Genomic DNA, 22,733 nt, shown 5'->3' with positions numbered 1-22,733 from the left:
TAAACTCCCCTCCCATCCAGGCTTACTTATCTTTAACACTGAATAATATTCCATTGCCTGAATACACCACAGTTTATTTATCCATTCACCTACTGAAGGATGCTTTCCAGGTGGTGCTAGTGGTAAAGAAACTGCCTGCCAAAGCAGGAGACATGAAGAGACATGGGTTTGATTCCTTGGTTGGGAACATCTACTGGAGAAGGGAGTGGCAACCCACTCCAGTATTCTTGCCTGGAGAATCCCGTGCACAGAGGAGCAGGGTGGGCTATAGTCCATGGGGGTCACAAAGAGTCAGACACGACTGAAGTGACTGAGCACTGAAGGGTATCTTAATTGCTTCCCAGTTTGGGCAGTTATGAATAGGGCTTCTATCTCATCTATATGCAGGTTTTTGTGGAGACATAAAATTTCATTTCCTTTCGAAAAATACCAAGGATCAAAATTGCTGGATTATACAGTAAGAGTATGTTTAGTTTTGTAAGAAATTGCCAAGGTGTCTTCCAAAGTAGCTGTGCCATTTTACATTCCCATCAGCAATGAATATGAGTTCCTGTTATTTCACATCCTTGCCAAGATTTGGTGTTCTCTGTGTTCCAGATTTTAGCCATTCTAATAGATAAGTGGTAGAATCGTGTTTTAATTTGCATTTCCCTGATGACATATGGTGTGGATCATCTTTTCATATGCTTATCTGCCATCTGTATATTTTCTTTGCTGAATGATTGTTAAGATTTTTAGTTCATTTTTTAAATAGAGTTATTTTCTTATTGTTGAATTTTAAGAGTTCTTTGCGTATTTTGGATAACAATACAATAACTATGTCTCTTAGAAGTATTTTTTCTTAGTTTGTGCCTTGTCTTATTCTCCTGACATTTTCTTTTCAGAGCAGAAGTTTTTTAACATTAATGAAGTCCAATTTATCAATTCTTTACTTCATGGACCATGCCCTTGGTGTTGTATCTAAAAAGTCATTGTCAGCGAAGGTCACTGAGGTTTTCTCCCAGATTATTTTCTAGGCGTTTTAACGTTTTGAATTCTACATTTGTTAATACATCCCATGATCCACTTTGAGTTAATGTTCGTGAAGTGTATAAAGTTACCGTGTTTACATGCTTTTTTTTTTTTAATTTCCCATGTGGATGTTCAGTAGTTCTACCACCATTTGTTGAAAAGACTATCTTCACTCCATTGTATTGCTTTTGCTCTTTTGTCAAAGATCAGCTGGCCATATTGATGGAGGTCTATTTCTGAGTTCTCTATTTTGTTTCACTGATCTCTTTCTATTCTTTCATCAGTACCATGCTGCCTTGACCAGTGTAGCTTTATTGAAGTTAAAGTACTTTCTTGACGTTGGGGAGTATCAGTCCTCCAACTTTGTTCTTCTCCTTTAATATTGTGTTGGCTATCTGAGGTTCTGTTTTTCTCTCCATATAAACTATAGAATCAGTTTGTTGGTATCCACAAAGTAACTTGCTGGGATTTTGATTGGGGTTGCATTGAGTCTTATAGATCAAGTTGGGAAGAACTGAGATCATGACAATATGAAACCTATTCACAGATATGGAATCTCTATTTAGCTCTACTTTGATTTCTTTCATCACTGTTGTGTGGTTTCCCCTGTACATATCTTTTACATATTTTTAAAGATATATACCTAAGTATTTCATTTTGGGTGGTGTTAATGTAGGTGGTATTGTGTTTTTAATTTCAAATTCCACTGTTCATTGCAAGTATATAGGAAAATGACTGACGTTTGTATATTAATCTTGTATCCTGAAAACTTGCTATAACTGTTTATAGTTTCAGGAATGTTTATTATTTATTCTTTCAATTTTATATACAAATGATTATGTCGTCTGTGAACAAATACAATTTTATTTCTTCTTCCCAATCTGTATACCTTTATTCTTTCTTTTATTATTATTATTATTTTAGTAAGAACATCCAATATAATGTTGAAAAAAAGTAATGAGAGGGGATGTCTTTACCTCAACTTAATTTTGGTGGGAAAATTTCAAATTTCTCACCATTAAGTAGGATGTTAGCTGTAGGTTTTTTGCAGGTCTTCTTTATCAATTTGAGGACATTCCCCTCTATTCCTAGTTTGCAGAGAGTTTTTTAATCATAAGTGGGTGTTGGGACTTTTTTTAACTATGTGTCTCAAACCCAGAGGATTTGATGAAGAGTTTGTGTTTTAATAGTGTTATTTATTTTTGGCTGTGCTGGGACTTCATTGCTGTGCGGGTATTTCTCTAGTTGTGGCAAACAGGGGCTACTCTTTAGTTGCAGTGTGCGTGCTTCTCACTGCAATGGCTTCTCTTATTGCAGAGCATGGGTCCTAGGGCACTCAGGCTTCAGCAGTTGCAGCTCCCAGTTTCTAGAGCACAGGCTCAATAGTTGTGGTGCATGGGCTTAGCTGCTCTGCAGCATGTGGGATCTTCCCAGATCAGGGATCGAATCCATGTCTCTTGCATTGGCAGGCAAATTCTTCACCACTGGGAGCCACCAGGGAAACCTTATATATAACATTTTAAAATGGTGACAATGTGTCTTAAATTCATTCCAATTTAACTTCAGTCACATAGAAAAACTCTACCTCTTTATAACTCCTCCCTCCCTCCCTTTATGTTACTGATGTCACAAACTGTATCTTTACATACTATGTACCGGTAACTTAGACTTATACTACTTATGCATTTTTCTTTTAAATCTGTAGAAAATAAAAATAGTTACAAACCAAAATTATAATAATACTTTTGTAGTATTTGTCTACATATTTTCTTTTACCAATAACTGTTATTAGAATTACTGCCTGACATCCTTTCACTTTAATTGAAGAATTCCCTTCAGCGTTCCCTTTATGGCCAGCATAGTGGAAATAAATTCCTCTAGCTTTTGTTTGGGACTATCTTAATTTCTCCTTTATTTTTAAAAGACAGTTTTGCCAGAGATAGAATTTTCAGTTGACAGTGTTTGTTTTTTTTTTTAACACTTTAAATATATGTCATCCCACTGCTTTCTAGCCTCAAAGGTTTTCTGCTGAGAAATTGGCTATTAATCTTACTGAAGATCCCTTGTGATATGACAAGTTTCTTCTCTCTTGCTACTTTCAAGATTCACTTTGCCTTTCCCTTTGATAGCTTGATCATAAGATGTCTTGGTGTGAATCTCTTTGGGTTTATCCTACTTGGGAGTTTATTGAGTTTCTTCTGTAGATTCACATATTTCACCAAATTTAGGAAGTTTCCAGTCATTATTTGTTCAAATAATCTCTCTTCTCCTTCTGGACTCCCATAATGTGTATTGCTCTGTGTGATGAAGTCACTCAGCTGTGTTCAACTCTTTGTGACCCCATGGACTGTATTTCACCAGGCTTCTCAGTCCACGGGATTTTCCAGGCAAGAGTACTAGAGTGGGTTGCCATTTCCTTCTCCAGGGGATCTTCCTGACCCAGGGATCGATCAAACCCTGGTCTCCTGCATTGTAGGAAGATGCTTTACCCTCTGAACCACCAGGGAAGCTCTGTGTGATAATATCCCACAAATCCCCAAAGCTTTATTTGCTTCTCTTCATTCTTTTCTTTCTGCTCTTCGACCTAGATAATCTCAATTGTCCTGTCTTAAAATTCATTGATTTTTTTTCTTATGCTTTCTCAAGTCTACTGTTGAATTCCTCTACTTTTTTCAATTCAGTTATTGTATTTTTCAGCTCCAGATTTGTCTTTTTATAATTTCTACTATTTTTGTTGATATTCCTACTTTGTAAATATACTGTTTGCCTGATTTATTTAGTTCTTTGTCCATTTTTTCCTTTAGCTCTTTGAGCATACTTAATCCAGAAAACTAAGATCATGGCGTCTGGTCCCATCACTTCATGGCAAATAGATGGAGAAACAGTGGAAACAGTGTCAGACTTTATTTTGGGGGGCTCCAAAATCACTGCGGATGCTGATTGCAGCCATGAAATTAAAAGATGCTTACTCCTTGGAAGGAAAGTTATGACCAACCTAGATAGCATATTAAAGAGCAGAGACATTACTTTGCCAACCAAGGTCCTATGGTATTTCCAGTGGTCATGTATGGATGTGAGAGTTGGACTGTGAAGAAAGCTGATCGCCGAAGAATTGATGCTTTTGAACTGTGGTGTTGGAGAAGACTCTTGAGAGTCCCTTGGACTGCAAGGAGATCCAACCAGTCCATTCTAAAGGAGATCAGTCCTGGGTGTTCATTGGAAGGACTGATGCTAAAGCTGAAGCTCCAATACTTTGACCACCTGATGTGAAGAACTGACTCACTGGAAAAAACTCTGATGCTGGGAGGGATTGGGGGCAGGAGGAGAAGAGGATGACAGAGAATGAGATGGCTGGATGGCATCACCGACTCGATGGACATGAGTTTGAGTGAACTCCGGGAGTTGGTGATGGACAGGGAGGCCTGGTGTGCTGTGATTCATGGGGTCACAAAGAGTCGGACACGACTGAGCGACTGAACTGAACTGAACTGAACTGAATCTAGTTGTTTTAAAGTCTTCATCTAGTATGTCTAATATCTGAGTTTCCTCAGGGAAAAGTTCTGCCATTCTACCTTCTTATTTTGCATGGGCCATGTTTTCCTGTTTCTCTGTATGCCTTACAAGTTTCTGTTGAAAATCAGATATCTGAAAAAACAGCTCCCTCACCCAGTCTTTGCAGACTGCCTCTGTGCCAGGGCAGTCTTTCACTGATTAGCTGAGCATGGTCTGAGCATAGTGAGTCTGCCTCACATGAGAAGTTAAGAAATTCTCAGGTCTTTTATGTATCACAAGTCCTGCCTGAGCTTTATTCAATTTCTCCATATACATAGTTGCCTTGCAATACCTTCATTTCCCCAAAATCTCACCCCAGCTCCTTCTCCAGGCTTTAGATGGTTATTGTATGTCTTCAACTGTAATCTTTTGTCCTAGACATCTGTATGTTTATAATCTCCTTGAAGATTTCACAAAGAGTGGCTGCCACTTTTTCCCACCTGGGGTCTGAATGAGGCGATATGGACACCATCCCTCAGGCAGTCTTTAAGACAGGTTGGGATATCACAAGTAAGGCCTGTTCTGGCACCTCCATGTCAAGGAGGGAAGCGGGAACTGAGTTGCTACCTCATCCAGACCAAGATCTTGCCAAGCCAGGAGAGTTTAAACCAAGGGCAAGCAAAAATGTCATGCAATTTCCTACAGTTTTGAGTGTTGTGTTTTCTCGATATATCCACTTGACTGCCTTTGACCACTTACTATTGTTCAGTTCAGTTCAGTCGCTCAATAATGTCTGACTCTTTGTGACCCCATGAACCACAGCATGCCAGGCCTCCCTGTCGATCACCAACTCCCAGAGTCCACTCAAACCCATGTCCATTGAGTCGGTGATGCCATCCAACCATCTCATCCTCTGTCATCCCCTTCTCCTCCCGCCTTCAATCTTTCCCAGCATCAGGGTCTTTTCTAATGAGTCAATTCTTCACATCAGGTGGTCAAAGTATTGGAGTTTCAGCTTCAACATCAGTCCTTCCAATGAACACCCAGGACTGATCTCCTTTAGGATGGATTGGTTGGATTTCCTTGCAGTCCAAGGGACTCTCAAGAGTCTTCTCCAACACCTCAGTTCAAAAGCATCAATTCTTTGGCGCTCAGCTTTCTTTATAGTTCAACTGTCACATCCATACATGACCACTGGAAAAACCACAGCCTTGACTAGATGGACCTTTGTTGGCAAAGTAATGTCTCTACTTTTTAATATGCTGTCTAGGTTGGTCATAACTTCCCTTCCAAGGAGTAAGCGTCTTTTAATTTCATGGCTGCAATCAACATCTGAAGTGATTTTGGAGCCCAGATTATTGAGTCATCTGGTTTCTTGGTTTTTTAATTTTTTTCTATGTTTTCATGGGGAGTTGAAGCTTCCTTATCCACCTTTTTGCTGACATCACTCCTGTAATCATTTCTTTTTTAAAAAAGTATTTACTTGTTCTATTTATTTGGCCATGCCAGATCTTAGTTGCAGCATGTGGCATCTTCCTTGTGGCATGTGGGATCTTTCAATTGTGGCATGCAAACTCTTAGTTGCAGCATGTGAGATTTTATTTCCCTGACCAAGGATCAAACCTGGGCCCCCTGCATTGGGAACACTGAGTCTCAGTTACTGGAAAATCAGGGAAGCCCTTCCTCCTGCTATCATTTCTTAATACTGAATCTAACTTGTAATATTTTGTTTAAGATTTGTATTTATGATCGTGAATGAGATTGTCAAAAAAATTGTCCTTTCTTATATTATTGTTGACAGATGTTGGTGTCAAGGTTATAGTTCAGTTCAGTTCAGTTCAGTTGCTCAGTCATGTCCAACTCTTTGCGACCCCATGGACTGCAGCATGCTAGGCTTCCCTGTCTATCACCAACTCCCGGAGCTTGCTCAAACTCATGACCATTGAGTCAGTGATGCCATCCAAACATCTCATCCTCTGTCCCCTTCTCCTCCTGCCCTCAATCTTTCCCAGCATCAGGGTCTTTTCCAATGAGTCAGTTCTTCGCATCAGGTGGCCGAAGTATTGGAGTTTCAACTTCAGCATCCATCCTTCCAATGAATATTCAGGACTGATTTCCTTTAGGATTGTCTGGTTTGATCTCCTTGCAGTCCAAGGGACTCTTAAGAGTCTTCTCCAACACCACAGTTCATAAACATCCATTCTTTGGTGTTCAGCTTTGTTTATGGTCCAACTGTAATATCCATACATGACTACTGGAAAAATCATAATTTTGACTGTATGGACCATTGTCAATAAAATAATGTCTCTGCTTTTTAATATGCTGTCTGGGTTTGTCATAGCTTTTCTTCCAACAAACAAGCATCTTTTAATTTCATGGCTGCAGTCACCGTTTGCAGTGATTTTGGAGCCCAGGAAAATAAAGTCTGTCACTGTTTCCATTGTTTCCCCATCTGTTTGCCATGAAGTGATGGGACCAGATGCCATGATCTTGATTTTTTGAATGTTGAGTTTTAAGCCAGCTTTTTCACTCTCCTCTTTCACTTTCATCAAGAAGCTCTTTAATTCTTCGCTTTCTGCCATAAGGGTGGTATCATCTGCATATCTGAGGTTATTGATATTTCTCCCAGAAATCTTGATTCCAGCTTGTGCTTCATCCAGCCCAGCATTTCACATGATGTACTCTGTATAACAGTTAAATAAGCAGGGTGACAATATACAGCCTTGACATACTCCTCTCCCAATTTGGAATCAGCTCATTGTTTCATGTCTGGTTCCAACTGTTGCTTCTTGATCTGCATATGATTTCTCAGGAGGCAGGTGTGGTGGTCTCATATTTCCAACTCTTAAAGAATTTTCCACAGTTTGTTGTGATCCACACAGTCAAAGTCTTTGGCATAGTCAATAAAGCAGAAGTAGATGTTTTTCTGGAACTCTCTTGCTTTTTCTATGATCCATAGATGGCCAACGGATGTTGGTAATTTCTCTGGTTCCTCTGCCTTTTCTAAACCCAGCTTGAACATCTGGAAGTTCTTGTTTCACATACTGTTGAAGCCTCGCTTGGAGAATTTTGAGCATTGCGTTGCTAGTGTGTGAGATGAGTGCGATTGTGCGGTAGTTTGAGCATTCTTTGGCATTGCTTTTCTCAGGGATTGGAATGAAAACTGACCTTTTCCAGTCCTGTGGCCACTACTGAGTTTTCCAAATTTGCTGGCATATTGAGTGCAGCACTTTCACAGCATCATATTTTAGTATTTGAAATAGCTCAGCTGGAATTTCATCACCTCCACTAACTTTGTTTGTAGGGATGCTTCCTAAGGCCCACTTGACTCTGTATTCCAGGATGTCTGGCTCTAGGTAGTGATCACACCATCGTCGTCTTCTGGGTCATTAAGATCTTTTTGTATAGTTATAGTAGCTACATCAGAGAAGGCAATGGCAACCCATTCCAATACTCTTGCCTGGAAAATCCCATGGGCGGAGAAGCCTGGTAGGCTGCAGTCCATGGGGTCCTGAAGAGTGGGACACAACTGAACGACTTCACTTTCACTTTTCACTTTCATGTACTGGAGAAGGAAATGGCAACCCACTCCAGTGTCCTTGCCTGAAGAATCCCAGGGATGGCGGAGCCTGGTGGGCTGCTGTCTATGGGGTTGCACAGAGTCAGGCACGACTGAAGCGACTTAGCAGCAGCTACATAATATAAATTAGAGATGTAACCTGTTTTTCTGTTCTTTTACACTTTACCCAACATGATGAGCTTTTTCCAATAGAAGAGTTTGTATGGTCTGGTCCATACTAAACTTGACAAACAGTTTTGAATCTTGTTTTTCTAGTGTAATAATATGTTATATATAATCATTTTTGTAAAATAATGATTAGCTATTTTTAAAAACCTTACTAACTGCTTCATAACTTCATATATATTATTAGCATAGTATTATTTATTTTTCTACAGCTTGGAATGGAAATTGCTTTATTTAAGATTTTTTGGGGGGAGGATGTGAAACATTTTTAAAGTCTTCATTTAATTTGTTACAACATGGCTTCTGTTTTATGTTTTGCTTTGTTTGGCCACAAGACATGCTGTATCTTTGCTCTCCAACCAGGAATTGAACCTGCACCCCCTGCATTGAAAGGCAAAGTTTTAGCCCTGAACCACTAAGGAAGTACCCTGAAGTTGCTTTTAATTGTTCAATAAATTATACTAGGATCATAGATCAGTTATACTGAGGCTTGGATAGGCTAATTACATCTTTTACTTTGCAGTGAGTCTAAGAGTCCCCTGACAAAGTACTTCAATTCAGTATACAAATATGATTCAAACATATGTAAAGACTTTTTAGGATGGGGAATGGAGACCAGAAGAGAAAATCAGCAGTTTCTCTTCTGTTGTAGAAATGGAGGAAATGGAGGGTTTTTACCTAGGGGGACAATCATGTTAAGTGAAGAAAGTGTCTAGATTTGTGGAAATAAAGGTTGACTCTAAAACATGAGGTTACACTTGGTCTTAGGTACATAAATAAGTGAAAATTATAAAACTCTATGTAAGTAGATGAAGTATATACAGACACAGAGATTTCTAAAAGTTCAATCAGGAGATCCAGTGATGAAATATTTAAAGATCTAAATATATATTGTCAAATGGTTTCCTGAAGAATGGTATAAGTTTTTTTTTTTTTAGTGAAAAAATATCGTGTTTATTAGGAGGAAAATAAAGAGGCACACACATGGGCAGACAGACTCAGAGTCACACCCTCACGGTAGTCTGAATCACTTATATGGAGATCTTTTTGTGTGAATAAAGTGTGAAAGAAAAGCATAGTGGAGAGTTCTACATGGGACAAAGAGATTGAAAGACCCTTTGGGCTCCTTCACTGTCAGAAATCGTGTTTCCACCAAGTCCCAGTGGACAGCGTCAGCAGTCACTCAAGCATTATTTGAACCTGCATGACCTGGGGGATCCTTAATTTGAGGGTGGCCCTTGTCACTCAATTTGAGGGGACCCATAAGGCAGTGAGCAGACTGAGTTTATGCTTTGCATGTCTTGAATAGAAAGCAAAGCAGAAAGCAAGAAGAAAAGGACAAGAGTAAAAGTCAGGGGCCTCAAGCCACAGCTGGGCAAAGGCTGCGGTTTGCCTTGAATTCCTGGGTTTCTGCATCAAATACAATCTCGGGTGGCCTCGGACTACAGCAGCTTTAAGTAGGATTTCAGTTCCCAGCCAGAGACTGAAGTCACGCCATGGCAATGAGAGCACTGAAACCCAGCCACTAGACCACCAGGGACCAGTGGCTAGTGACAAGGCCCTGGCCCGTCAGCTGTGAATAAAAGAATTTCCAAGAGAAATGGGAAGTAGTGAAACAAGTAAAGCATTTATTAGGGGGCAAAAGAGCACACAGGAATAGGCACACACAGACAGACTCAGAGACAGAGAGTTGTCCAGATTTTTCTTTAGCAACTTCATCTTTGGGAGGATTACTTGGCTCTGCCCTGTACCTTTTGGAGGAAGAAGGCTGTGGTTCCAAGTCTACTAGAAGGCAGCACCATTTCCTCAGGGTTGTCCCAAAACTCAGAGCTGAATCTGATGGAGGATGCCTTTCTAAGAGATGAGGACCTAGTAATCCATTCAAATAGGACTCCTCGGCCCAGGTGCCTAGAAGAAAAGCTTTTGAACATGACCCTACAGGAAGGAGTGAGTGAAAGTGAAAGTCACTCAGTCATGTCTAACTCTTTGCCACTCCATGGACTATGCAGTTCATGGAATTCTCCAGGTCAGAATACTGGAGTGGGTAGCCCTTTCCTTCTCCAGGAGATCTTCCCAACCCAGGCATCGAACCCAGGTCTCCCGCATTGCAGGTGGATTCTTCACCAGCTGAGGTACTGGGGAAGCCCTGAAGGAAGGAACATTTCCCCAAAAGAGACACTAACAGAGTAAGTATCCTCTCCTGGTAGATAAACAACAATAAAGCCAGCTAAACAAAGTCATTTAATTATAACCCTTAATAGAAGTCTTAATGTTGCATAAACAGATAACCAGCAAAGACCTACTGTATTTGTACATACAGGGAACTCTGCTCAATATTCTGTAATAACCTTAATGGGAAAAGAATTTGAAAAAGAATAGATACATGTATAATGGAGTCACTTTGCTCTATACCTGAAACTAACACAATATTGTCGATCAATTATACGCAAATATAGAATACAAATTTAAAAATAAAATCATTAAAATAAATTAATAAAAGAAAAAGAAAAGAGCAGAGAGAGATATGTATGCCTGCCATCCTATGCTTTCTCCATAATATTGCAGTACAACTAGTATTCTTTAGACCCAGTTTCTTCGTATTTCTTAGACATGAGGGCTGCCTCAAACACAGGTCCACATTTCCTGCTGACCTGACAGAAAAGATTCTGCATCTCTATCCCAAAGGGAGAATCCATTCTACTCATGCCTAAGAACACAGTCCCAGTCCTAGTATCTTCTGTAATACAAGCCCTGCCAAGAAGTCCCTGCCTCCAGTCTTCTTGGAGCTTCCGCATCTAGAGTCCTCTCACCTTCCCTCCCAACCTCAACACCCTCTGCATCAGGCCCTACCACTGGTGAACGCTTCATTTACCGTATGTACTGTCTCACCCCCGAAATGCTTAAGGAGGATGCCTTCTCATCCTGCTGGGCAACCTGAAGCCCACGGAAGCTGAAACAGACACCATACAGAGAAAGGACCCAGAGCTTGAGGGTGAGCATGACATTCTGGTCGTGCCAGTCCAACTCTGTAACTATGGAGAACTTTCTACAGTTTAAAACCACTACCTTTAGGTGGTGGAACACAGTCCTTAAGTATGCTGGGAACTAAAGCCTACCAAATCCCTAAGAGCCTAAAAATCATCGACCTCACCTAGAACCTTGGATCTGGTTTTACAGGTGAGTCGTTTTTGAAATCTTCCACACTTCAGACTTTGGGGAAAATTCCATCTGACCTGGATTGGGGATGTAGCCTGAGTTGTTAGCTATTTTTAATGGGCAATGTGATGGCATCCACATCTCCTTAGTTATGCCAGAATGCAGGTTGGTGGTAACTGCACAGAAAGGTGGGCCAGAAGTAACAGGAACTAACTCTTGAGAAATAAAAACCAAGATGCCAAATACTCACAGATACACACACAAATCACAGACCACAAGCATATGGTGCATTCTTTGGCCTTCTCCTTTAGCACTTTGCATTTAGTTTAAAAGGGCGTGGTTCTTCTTCTCCCCACTCCCTTTTAGATTATAAACTCTGGCAAAGCACCAAGGGCTTGGTTTCTCTTTCTGGATTTAGAAGACAGTTCACCAGTGACTGCCAGACACAATTTTACCCACAGAACCTAACTCCCCTTATGCCTGACCTGTCCTTTCCCCTTCCTCCCTCCCTGTGATATGCTGCTGCTAAGACCCCAACTTTCTCTCCCTAGGCCCATGCAGGGGAAGACGTCCAGCCCTAACCTCAAGCTCCCAAGTGTCCGGACCCCAAGTCCTTAACAGTCTGTAGGTTTTTGGGTAGATGCTGCTACCCAGAAGGAGAAGGCAATGGCAACCCACTTCAGTACTCTTGCCTGGAGAATCCCAGGGAGGGGGGAGCCACGTACGTTGCCGTCTATGGGGTCGCACAGAGTCGGACACGACTGAAGCCACTTAGCAGCCTCAGCAGCTACCGAGACAGGAGTCACGGAGCCAAGACTCAGACGCGAGGGAACAGCGGGCCGGGGTCTGCCGGGAGCGGGCTGGGTGGGGTTGTGCCGCTTTGGGCAGTAATGAGAGTAACAGGGAGCCCGTGGACTAGTCCAGGTACCTATCCGAGGTCTGCTAGGCCCGGGGCGGGGGTGGGGTGGGGCACAGCAGGAAGCGAGCTGCTGGCCATCGAGGGAAGTTTCAAGTGCTGCTCCCCATCACTCGAATTACTGCCAAAATCACACCCCCTCCCCATCCCCCCATCCCCACCACGGTGGTGGTAAAATTGTCTTTCTCTAAAAGAAAGTTGCCAAAAAGGGTTGGGGGCTGCTGGATTAGACTTAGGATAAAAAGCTGAGGTTCAAATATGTGGCAGTAGTGAAAGTGAAAGTCGCTCGGTCATATCCGTCTCTTTGCCACCCCATGGACTACACAGTGCATGGAATTTTCTAGGCCAGAATACTGGATTGGATAGCCTATCCCTTCTCCAGGGTATCTTCCCAACCCAGGGATCGAACCCAGGCCTCCATAAGGGAAGCTCAAGAATACTGGAGTGGGTACCCTATCCCTTCTCCAGGGGATCTTCCCAACCCAGGGATCGAACCCAGGTCTCCACAAGGGAAGCCCAAGAATACTGGAGTGGGTAGCCTATCCCTGCTCCGGCGGATTTTCCCAACCCAGGAATCGAACCGGGGTCTCCTACATTGCAGGCGGATTCTTTACCAACTGAGCCACCAGGGAAGCCCGTTTGGCAACTGCTGGGGCGGGAGCGGGGGTGAGGGGACAAACTTACCCAGGTGCGCTGCTCAGAAGTTTGCAGGATCCTTGTCCCCAGTTTGAAAGGCGAGCTGGTAAACGCTAGGCGAGCTGGCACATCCAGCCAATGGTGACGCCGCCGCCTCCGCCCCTCGAAACTTTGCCAGCGAAGCGCCTGGGCTTTAAACACGTGAGTGTCTGAGTGGTGGCGGGAGATTTCTCCTTCCGTGCCTGCTTATCTGTACTTTCTAAGATATTCTGCACGATAGAGCTAGAAGAAGGAAGCTCACTGAAAGAAAACAAAGAAAACGAAACGGGCAAGGTCCGCTTTCTGGTCCCGGTCGCGGTTCTTCCGGGCTCGGAGTCCCCATCCGCCAGCGGCCCTTCCCGCCTGTTAGCGCGGCGGCCAATCAGCTTGTCAGGCAGTGTCCCCCACGCGCCGGGAGCCACCCTGAGCGTCTGCTCGGCTGTCCTTTATTTGGCTCATCAAGGCGTAGTGGGTATCCGGCTTTCCACTCGGGACTCTCTCCAACTCTACTCGCCTCGTTCCAGCCGCACCGCTGTCCCCTGGACTTAAAGCCCAGTCGCCGCTGGGGACCGGGTAAGAGCCGTCTGTGCCCCTAAACGAGGGTGGCGCGAAGATCCGGAGGCAGATTCGGACACACTCCCCGAGGAGTACCTCGGGGCCATCTGGGATGATCTGTCCGGAGCCGGCTCCATTGGCTTCTCTCAAAGGTATAAGATTTTCTTGATACTTTTCTTGGGCCCGCTTTTTTATGGTAATTATGGTAATAGACGTTTCTGCAGCTCAGCAGGTCCCGCCGACTTTGAAACTTTCGGAAGCCGCGTTTTAAAACTCGGAGAGAGAGATCAAGAGGTGAAGGAGGAGAGGGAGGGAAGAAGGGAGGGAGGTGGGAATGCCTAAGGAACCCCCGAGTTAGTGGCGTCTCCTACCATCAGCCGCATACTGAACCTTCGGAAGATTCCAACCCCAACCTTCAAGCCAGTTGAAAATGAATGGAACCACATATCCCCTGTCCGGATTCCGGGCTCTCAGGATCTGTGAGTATGGTTATTTTATGCAACTGAGTTTTGGGATAATTTGTTATGCACCTTGCTGCTGCTGCTGCTTCTGCTAAGTCACTTCAGTCGTGTCCGACTCTGTGCGACCCCATAGACAGAAGCCCACAAGGCTTCCCCATCCCTGGGATTCTCCAGGCAAGAACACTGGAGTGGGTTGCCATTTCCTTCTCCAGTTATGCACCTTAGTAAGGAACAATAGTATGTGTATTTTTCTCAGGCTTCTTTTCCTAGTTTTCTAAGGACTTTCCAACGTTTGCTATTTTCAGGCTTTCTTTTTTCTTTTTTCGTTTGTGCTGCAATTATCTGTAGATCAGTTTGGAGACAATGACAATCTAATCTATGAGATTACAGTTTCTGTAATCTGTAATCTATAATCCCCAATTTCCTCTCCCTACGCTCTTTAAGGCGCTTCCCAGTCCAAGCAGGGGAAGACATCCAGCCCTATCCTGATACATGATGTATCCTATACTTAATTACATATTCTTCAATGTCTCACAATAAAGTTATATACAATTTTCCTGAAGGATCTCGCACCTTTTGTCAGATAGTCCTATGTCCCTAATTTTTGAGGCAGTTTTAGATAGTATCTTTAAAAAATAATTTGGGGGGACATCCCTGGTGGCACAGTGGGGGCTAAGAATCCGCCTACCAGTGCAGGGGACAATCCTTGTCCGGGAAGATTCCGCATGCCACAGAGCAACTAAGCCTTTGGGCCACAACTTCGGAGCCTGCGCTGTAGTCAGGGAGTTGCCACTACTGAGCCGGCTTGCCTAGAGCCCCGTGCTCTGCAACTAGAGAAGCCACCGCAATGAGAAGACTGTGCATCCAATGAAGAATAGCTCCCTACTTGCCTCAACTAGAGAAAAACCTGTGTGCAACAACAGAGACCCAGCACAGTCAAAAATGAATGGAAAATTTTTTCTGTTTGATAATATAAGTACAATTACTTTGCATGCATAGATTTCTGCAACCATCAAATTGACACACTTCCTTATTATTCTAATGACTTTTCTGCACTTTTTAAAAACCTAGGCTTCCCTGATGGCTCAGTGGTAAAGAATCCACCTTGCAATGCAATGGACACAGGTTCAATCCCTGGTCTGGGAAGATCCCACATGCCTTGAAGCAACTAAGCCCACGCGCCACAACTACTGAGCCTGTATTCCAGAGCCCATGAGCCGCAACTACTGAAGCCCGTGGATTCTGGAGCCACAACTACTGAAGCTCGTGGACTCTGTAGCCCATGTTCCACAAGAGAAGCCACTGCAACGAGAAGCCCTTGACACTGCAGTGAGAGAGTAACCCCCACTCACTGCAACTAGAGAAAGTCCATGCAGCAACAAAGAACTAGTACAGCCAAAAATAAACAAATAAAACATAGTCGATCAGGGAATTCCCTGGAGATCCAGTGGTTAGGACTCAGTGGTTTCATTTATTGCTAAGGCCCAGGTTCAATCCTAGTTGGGAAACTAAGACCCTGCAAGCCAAGCAACTCGGCTAAAACACCAAAAATCCCAGAAAACAATAGTCAGTCATATCACCTTCTTTTCAGTACCTATTTTCTATTTTTCCTGCTCAACTGGATTAGCTAGAACCTCTTGGGAAGCAGTGAATAAGTGTTGATAGTAGGCACTCTTCCTGTGTTCACTATCTTAAGGGGATATCTCAGAAGTTTCTCAGCATGAAAACTATTTGCTGTGTGTTTTCTCATAAACTCCTTTTATCACTTCCCAAAAGTTTGGTCATAGTTCTAATTTGCTAAGAGGCTTTATCACGAATGAGTATCCAAAATTTATTAGACGCCTTCTCATCTATTCAGCTAATCATATGATTTTTCTCATTTGACCTTCTAACCTGTCAAATTACAAACTGATTTTCTAGTGCTAAAATGAACATTAAATTCCTCATTTAGATACAATGCTGTGTGTCAGTTATATCTCAGTAAAACTAGAAGAAAATAAATAAATGAATTCGTGATTCAAATCACCTTGGCCATGATGTATTATCATTTTTAGATATTGTTGGATTTACTTTGCTAAAATTTTATTTAGAATTTTTTTTCATCTAGACATTGAGTGATGATGATCTGCAATTTTCCTCTCATATTTTACTTGTCCAATTGATTATCAAGATTATGCTAGCCAGCATTCATAGCAGCAATATATACGGGAGCCAAGAGGTAGAAGTAACCTAAGTATCCATTGACGGATGGATGGATAAAGAAAATGTGGCATATATATGTATATATATGAATACTACTCACCCATTTTTTAAAAAGGATGAAATAATGCCATTTGCAATAACGTGGATGGACCTAGGGATTATCATATTAAGTGAAGTAAGTCAGATAGAGAAAGACAAATATATGATATCACTTATATGTGGAATCTAAAAAGTTAATACATGTAAACTTGTCTACAAAACAGAAACAGGCTCATAGACATAGAAAGCAATGTTACAATTTCCAAAGAGGAAATGGGTAGGAGAGGGATAAATTAGGAATTGGAGATTAATTACACACTTCTGTATATAAATGGGCTTCCCTGATAGCTCAGTTGGTAAAGAATCCGCCTGCAGTGCAGGAGACCCCAGTTCAATTCCTGGGTTGGGAAGATCCGCTGGAGAAGGGGTAGGCTACCCACTCTAGTATTCTTTGGCTTTCCTTATCGCTCAGCTGGCAAAGAATCTACCCACAATGAGGGAGACCTGGGTTCGATCCCTCGGAGAAGGGAAAGATCCCCTGGAGAAGGGAAAGGCTACCCACTCCAGTATTCTGGCCTAGGGAATATATATATATATATACATATATAAACATACAACTTCAGTATTCTTGCCTGGAGAATCCCCACGGACAGAGAAGCCTGGAGAGCTACAGTCCATGGGGTTGCAAAGAGTCCAAAGAGGAAATGGGTAGGAGAGGGATAAATTAGGAGTTGGGGATTAATTTCCCATTCCTATATATAAAATAGATAAACAACATGACTGAGCAACTAAGCACAGCACAGCATAAACATACATATTTAACTGAATCAATTTGCGGTACAGAAGAAACTAGCACAACATTGTAAACCAACTATATTTCAATTAAAAAAAGAAAAATGTAAATCCAGGAAATTGCTAGAAGAAATATGCAAAATAAAGGGATTTAAAAACAAGAGTATGCTAGCATCATAAAGTTATTTAGGCAGTGTTTCCTCTTCTGTTCTTGTGGGCAGTTTGTGTAATACTAAATCTCTCTCTTCTTTAAACTTGTATTTTAGAACTTGCTGTGATAGAGTTACTAAGCTTTTCTGGATTTTTCCAATGTATGCATGTGTGTGTGCTAAGTTGCTTCAGTTGTGTCCAACTCTGTGACCACAGGAACTGGGGAACTAGAGAACCATTCCAGATTAAAGGAGATTAAGAAACATAAATATAATGTGTGTTCCTAGATTGAATCCCAGACCAGAATTTTTTCTTTTGCCATAAAATTCAAATAAGGTCTATAGATTAGGTCATAGTAATATATCAGTTTTAATTTACTGGTTTTGATTATTGTACTGTGAATGTCCTTATTCTTAAGAAATACCCACCAAACTACCAGTGAAAAATGAAAGTGTTAGTCACTCGGTGTCTGACTTTGTGACCCCATGGACTGTAGCCTGCCAGGCTCCTCTGTACATTGAATTCTCCAGGCAAGAATACTGGAGTAGGTTGTTATTCCCTTCTCCAAGTGATCTTCCAGACCCAGTGATCGAACTCAGGTCTCCTGCTTTGCATGTGGATTCTTTACCATTTGAACCATGAGGGAAGGAGTATTATGTCTGCAACTTACTCTCAAATATTTCAGGGGGAAAAAAATGGCAGTAGAAGGAGGATAAGGAGAAAAAAGCCATCAGGATAACCTGTGGTCAAAGGACTCTGGGCACAGTACTATCTAATATCTAATTTAAAATATTTCCCTCTCACTCTAAGCAAGTCTTTACTGTGTTTTGCTAAAATCAGGGTCTGATATTTCATGTAACTTGGGAAACAGAGGAAGAGATCTTTTTCTTCATGGGATACAGAGCAGCATGGAAGAGGCAGAGCTTGCAAGAGTTGTTGGGTCAATCAGGGAGAGGTCTTGACACAGCAGTTCAGAGCAAAAATTGAGAGGAGAGGACTAGAAGAGATCTGTGGAGCATGGAAGCATTTCTGGCACTCTCAGAAATCTTAATGCAAGGAAACTAGAGAAAAGACCAAATTTTCTGTATTTACACATGACAAGAGCTCAGACAATATCAGATGGGCCTTAAAAATCTCAGTGTCACTGATAACTAGAGAACTTGCAGTCATTCAGATTGCAAATGGGTAGGTTTTTTCCTGCTAAAAAGAAAAGAAATTGAACAAAACATTTTGAGCCTCCCTCCATTCCCCTTGTGTTGATTGTAGAAGAAAGAAAAAGCGTAAAACAGGTGCTGTAGAATTTTTGGTTATATAGATTCTCCAGTGTAGAAAGGCAACTGTATCCTGGTCTTTAGAAGTACGTGAAATACATTGTAAATGTGGTTGCTGCCATGAACTCCAGAATAGATCAGAAGTATATTTGGGTAAGGCCATTTGCAGCAACATGGATGGATCTAGAGAGTGTCATACTGCGTGAAGTAAACCAGACAGAGAAGGATAAATATCATGTGACATCCCTTATATGTGGACGCTAAGAAAAAAATGATAGAAATGAACTTAGTTACAAAACAGAGACTCACAGACTTAGAAAACGAACTCATGGTTGCCGAGGGAAAGGGATAGTTAAGGACTTTAGGAAGGACATGTACACGCTGCTATATTTAAAATGGATAACCAACAAAGACCTGTTGTATAACACATGGAACTCTTCTCAATGTAATTGAATGGAAGTGGGGTTTGGGGGAGAATGGATACATGTATATGTGTGGCTGAGTCCCTTCACTGTTCACCCAAAACTATCACAACATTGCTAATCAACTATACCCCAACACAAAATGTTTTGGATGTTAAAAAAATTAAAATAACTATATTTGGGGAATGAGATCATTACAGTCTTGTGCATAAGAGAATAAAAGGAAGTTGTAGGAAGGTGGGGTGTTGTGGACAGGGGGAGGCACCACCCACGTCCCCTTCAAAGGAGGCTTCTTGCCCAGACTTGGAAGAAGGCAGATGGCAGACCAGCCTCTAAATGTCAGCTCCTTCAGAGCCCACCTCAACTGCAATGAACTGCCTTGCTTGGAGTCACAGACCACTCCCAGACTCACAGCTCACAACTGACAACTGGAAAAATGTTATGGACAGTATCAAGCCTCAGCCATTCAGCTCAACTCAGGACAACTCTGTTGGGCACAATTCACTGCACAGCATCCTGCCAGAATGGCTGAGTTTCGTGGAGGGCTACATCTTATTCAACGTCTTTCACTACCCGAGTCTACTTCCTCCTGTTCTTTTCAGGGGGTTTGCTCTGTTGTAAACATCTAGCACCTGATAGAGCAGCTCAGCATCTGCTTCCAGAGAACTTCAACCTACAAGAGACTGTGACAGGATACAGCAGAGTCTGCTACATGGCAGAGCAGACGTAAGTTGATATATGAATAAAGACACTCCACTACCTAGGATGAGGAGGAGGGACAAGGAGATGAGAGTAAGGGTGGCATGTGTTTGGGTTCTGAGGTTGGTTCTGATGCTTTTACAGAAACCTCAAATTAACAATGGCTTAAAGAATTTAGAAATTTATTTCTCATGAAAGTGAAAGTGTTAGTCGCTCAGTCATATCAGACCTTCTTTGTGACCTCACAGGCTGAAGCCCACCGGGCTTTTCTGAGAATGGGATTCTCCAGGCAAGGATACTGGAGTGGGTTAACATTTCCTCCTTCAGGGGATCTTCCCGACCCAGGGTTCGAACCTGGGTCTCCCATGTTACAGGCAGATTCTTTACCACCTGAGCCACCAGGGAAGCCCCACAAGAAGGAGGCAGAGCTGGGGTTTGAACCCAGGCAGCTGGCCCCTGAGCCCTCGCTCTTACCAATTTTGCTATACTGCCTCCTATTTCTCATAAAGAAGTAAAAAATGATGTGTTACTCCCCTGTTGTTTGCTGTTGTTCAGATGCTAAATTGTGTCTGACTCTTGCAATCCCATGGACTGTAGCCCACCAGGTTCCTCTGTCCATGGGATTCTCCAGGCAAGAATGCTGGAGTGGGTTGCCATTTCCTTCTTCTGGGGATCTTCCCAATCCAGGGAACAAGCCTGTGTCTCCTGCATTGGCAGGCAGATTCTTTACCACTGAGCCACCAGGGAAGCCCATTATTCCTCTGAGAAGTCATCAAAGTCCAAGACCCCTTCCATTTTGTTGCTCTGCCTCACTTGACATGCTTCACATACTCATCAATATAGGCCAGGTCGTGGTGCAGGAAAAAACCCATTCCCAAACCTCAGTGACTTACAACAAATATTTTCTCACTTACACTGTAGGTCTGTTGAGGATTCATCTTGGCTCTGCTCCATCTTCTCACATGGGGATCAGGCTGATAGAAAAACCCCTATCTGAGACATCACCGCAACACAGAAGGGATCATGACAAGAAAAACACAAGCAATAACTGCCTTCAGAGATAATACCACACCTGCCTGTGGTTTTTGCCCCAGTCTGCAATACAGTTCTGAAAACTCAAGTTTTAGAGCTAATCAATGAATATAGTAAAGTTGCAGGATATAAAATTAACACACAGAAATCCTTTGCATTCATATACACTAACAATGAGAGAACAGAAAGAGAAATTAAGGAAACAATTCCATTCACCATTGCAACAAAAAGAATAAAATACTTAGGAATAAATCTACTTAAAGAAATGAAAGACCCATATATAGAAAACTATAAAACACTGATGAAAGAAATCAAAGATGACAAATAGATGGAGAAATATACCATGTTCATGGATTAGAAGAATCAATACAGTGAAAATGAGTGTACTACCTAAATCAATCTATAGATTCAATGCAATCCCTATCAAGCTACCATTGATCTTTTTCAGAGAACTAGAACAAATAACTTTACAATTTGTATGGAAATACAAAAAACCTCAAATAGCCAAACAATCATGAGAAAGAAGAATGGAACTGGAGGAATCAACCTGCCTGACTTCAAACTATGCTATAAAGCTACAGTCATCAAGACAATATGGTACTGGCACAAAGACAGAAAAATAGATCAATGGAACAAAATAGAAACCCCACAGATAAATCCACACACCTATGGACACCTTATCTTTGACAGAGGAGGCAAGAATATACAATGGAGAAAAGACAATCTCTTTAACAAGTGGTACTGGGAAAACTGGTCAACCACTTGTAAAAGAATGAAACCAGAACACTTTCTAACACCATACAAAAAAATAAACTCAAAATGGATTAAAGATCTAAATGTAAGACCAGAAACCATAAAACTCCTAGAGGAAAACATAGGCAAAACACTCTCTGATATAAATCACAGCAGGATCCTCTATGACCCACCTCCCAGAGTAATGGAAATAAGAGCAAAAATAAACAAATGGGACCTAATTAAACTGAAAAGCTTTTGCACAATGAAGGAAACTATAAGCAAGGTGAAAAGACAGCCTTCAGAATGGGAGAAAATAATAGCAAATGAAGCAACTGACAAAGAATTAATCTCAAAAGTATACAAGTAACTCCTGCAGCTCAATTCCAGAAAAATAAATGACCCAATCAAAAAATGGGCCAAAGAACTAAACAGACATTTCTCCAAAGAAGACACAAAGATGGCTAACAAATACATGAAAAGATTCTCGACATCACTCATTATCAGAGAAACACAAATCAAAACCAGAATGAGGTACCATCTCATGCCAATCAGAATGGCTGCTATCAAAAAGTTTACAAACAATAAATGCTGGAGAGGGTGTGGAGGAAAGGAAACCCTCTTACACTGTTGGTGGGAATGCAAACAGTACAGCCACTATAGAGAATAGTGTGGAGATTCCTTAAAAAAATGGAAATAGAACTGCCATGTGAAGTGAAGGGAAAGTCACTCAGTCGTGTCCGACTCTTTGTGACCCCAGGGACGATACAGTCCGAGGATTTCTCCAGGCTAGGATACTGGAGTGGTTAGCCTTTCCCTTCTCCAGGGGATCTTCCCAACCCAGGAATCAAACCCAGGTCTCCGGCATTGTGGGCAGCTTCTTTACCAGCTGAGCCACAAGGGAAGCCCATAAGAACTGCCATAAGACCCAGCAATCCCACTGCTGGGCATACACACCAAGGAAACCAGAATGGAAAGAGACACATGTACCCCAATGTTCATCATAGCACTGTTTATAATAGCTAGGACATGGAAGCAACCTAGATGTCCATCGGCAGATGAATGGATAAGAAACCTGTGGTACATATACATGATGGAATATTACTCAGTCATTAAAAGAATGCATCTGAATCAGTTCTAATGAGGTGGATGAAACTGGAGCCTGTTATACAGAGTGAAGTAAGCCAGAAAGAAAAACACCAATACAGTATATTAACACATATATATGGAATTTAGAAAGATGGCAATGATCACCCTATATGCAAGACAGCAAAAGAGACACAGATGTAAAGAACAGACTTTTAGACTCTGGGAGAAGGTGAGGGTGGGATAATTTGAGAGAATAGAATTGAAACATGTATATTATATTATCATATGTGAAAT

General features: G+C 41.9%; 1 protein-coding gene and 1 long non-coding RNA gene across 3 annotated transcripts in view; one reads left to right on the top strand and one right to left on the bottom strand.

The window, feature by feature from the left end:
* The window catches only part of SLFN12 (schlafen family member 12), a 37,324-nt gene extending 24,184 nt beyond the window's left edge, over nucleotides 1–13,140 (bottom strand). For both annotated transcript variants that reach the window (XM_088828676.1, XM_088828677.1), the window contains exon 1: nucleotides 13,005–13,140. The gene's annotated coding sequence lies outside the window, so the exon portion shown is untranslated. The remainder of the gene's footprint in view (nucleotides 1–13,004) is intronic.
* Nucleotides 13,141–13,164: 24 nt separating this feature from the next.
* On the top strand, nucleotides 13,165–16,022 carry LOC129539918 (uncharacterized). Its single transcript, XR_008682548.2, has 4 exons — nucleotides 13,165–13,702; nucleotides 13,775–13,844; nucleotides 13,928–14,029; nucleotides 15,083–16,022. It is a non-coding gene; the product is annotated as an uncharacterized LOC129539918 (long non-coding RNA).
* The last annotated feature ends 6,711 nt before the right edge of the window (nucleotides 16,023–22,733 follow it).

Source organism: Moschus berezovskii, chromosome 20, assembly GCF_049115385.1.
Source record: "Moschus berezovskii isolate FMDL1 chromosome 20, NW_MosBer_1.0, whole genome shotgun sequence".
In the NCBI taxonomy this organism is placed as follows: Eukaryota; Metazoa; Chordata; class Mammalia; order Artiodactyla; family Moschidae; genus Moschus; species Moschus berezovskii.
The sequence above is the reverse complement of the archived record's forward strand: the minus strand, read 5'-3'. Positions and strand labels throughout refer to the sequence as shown.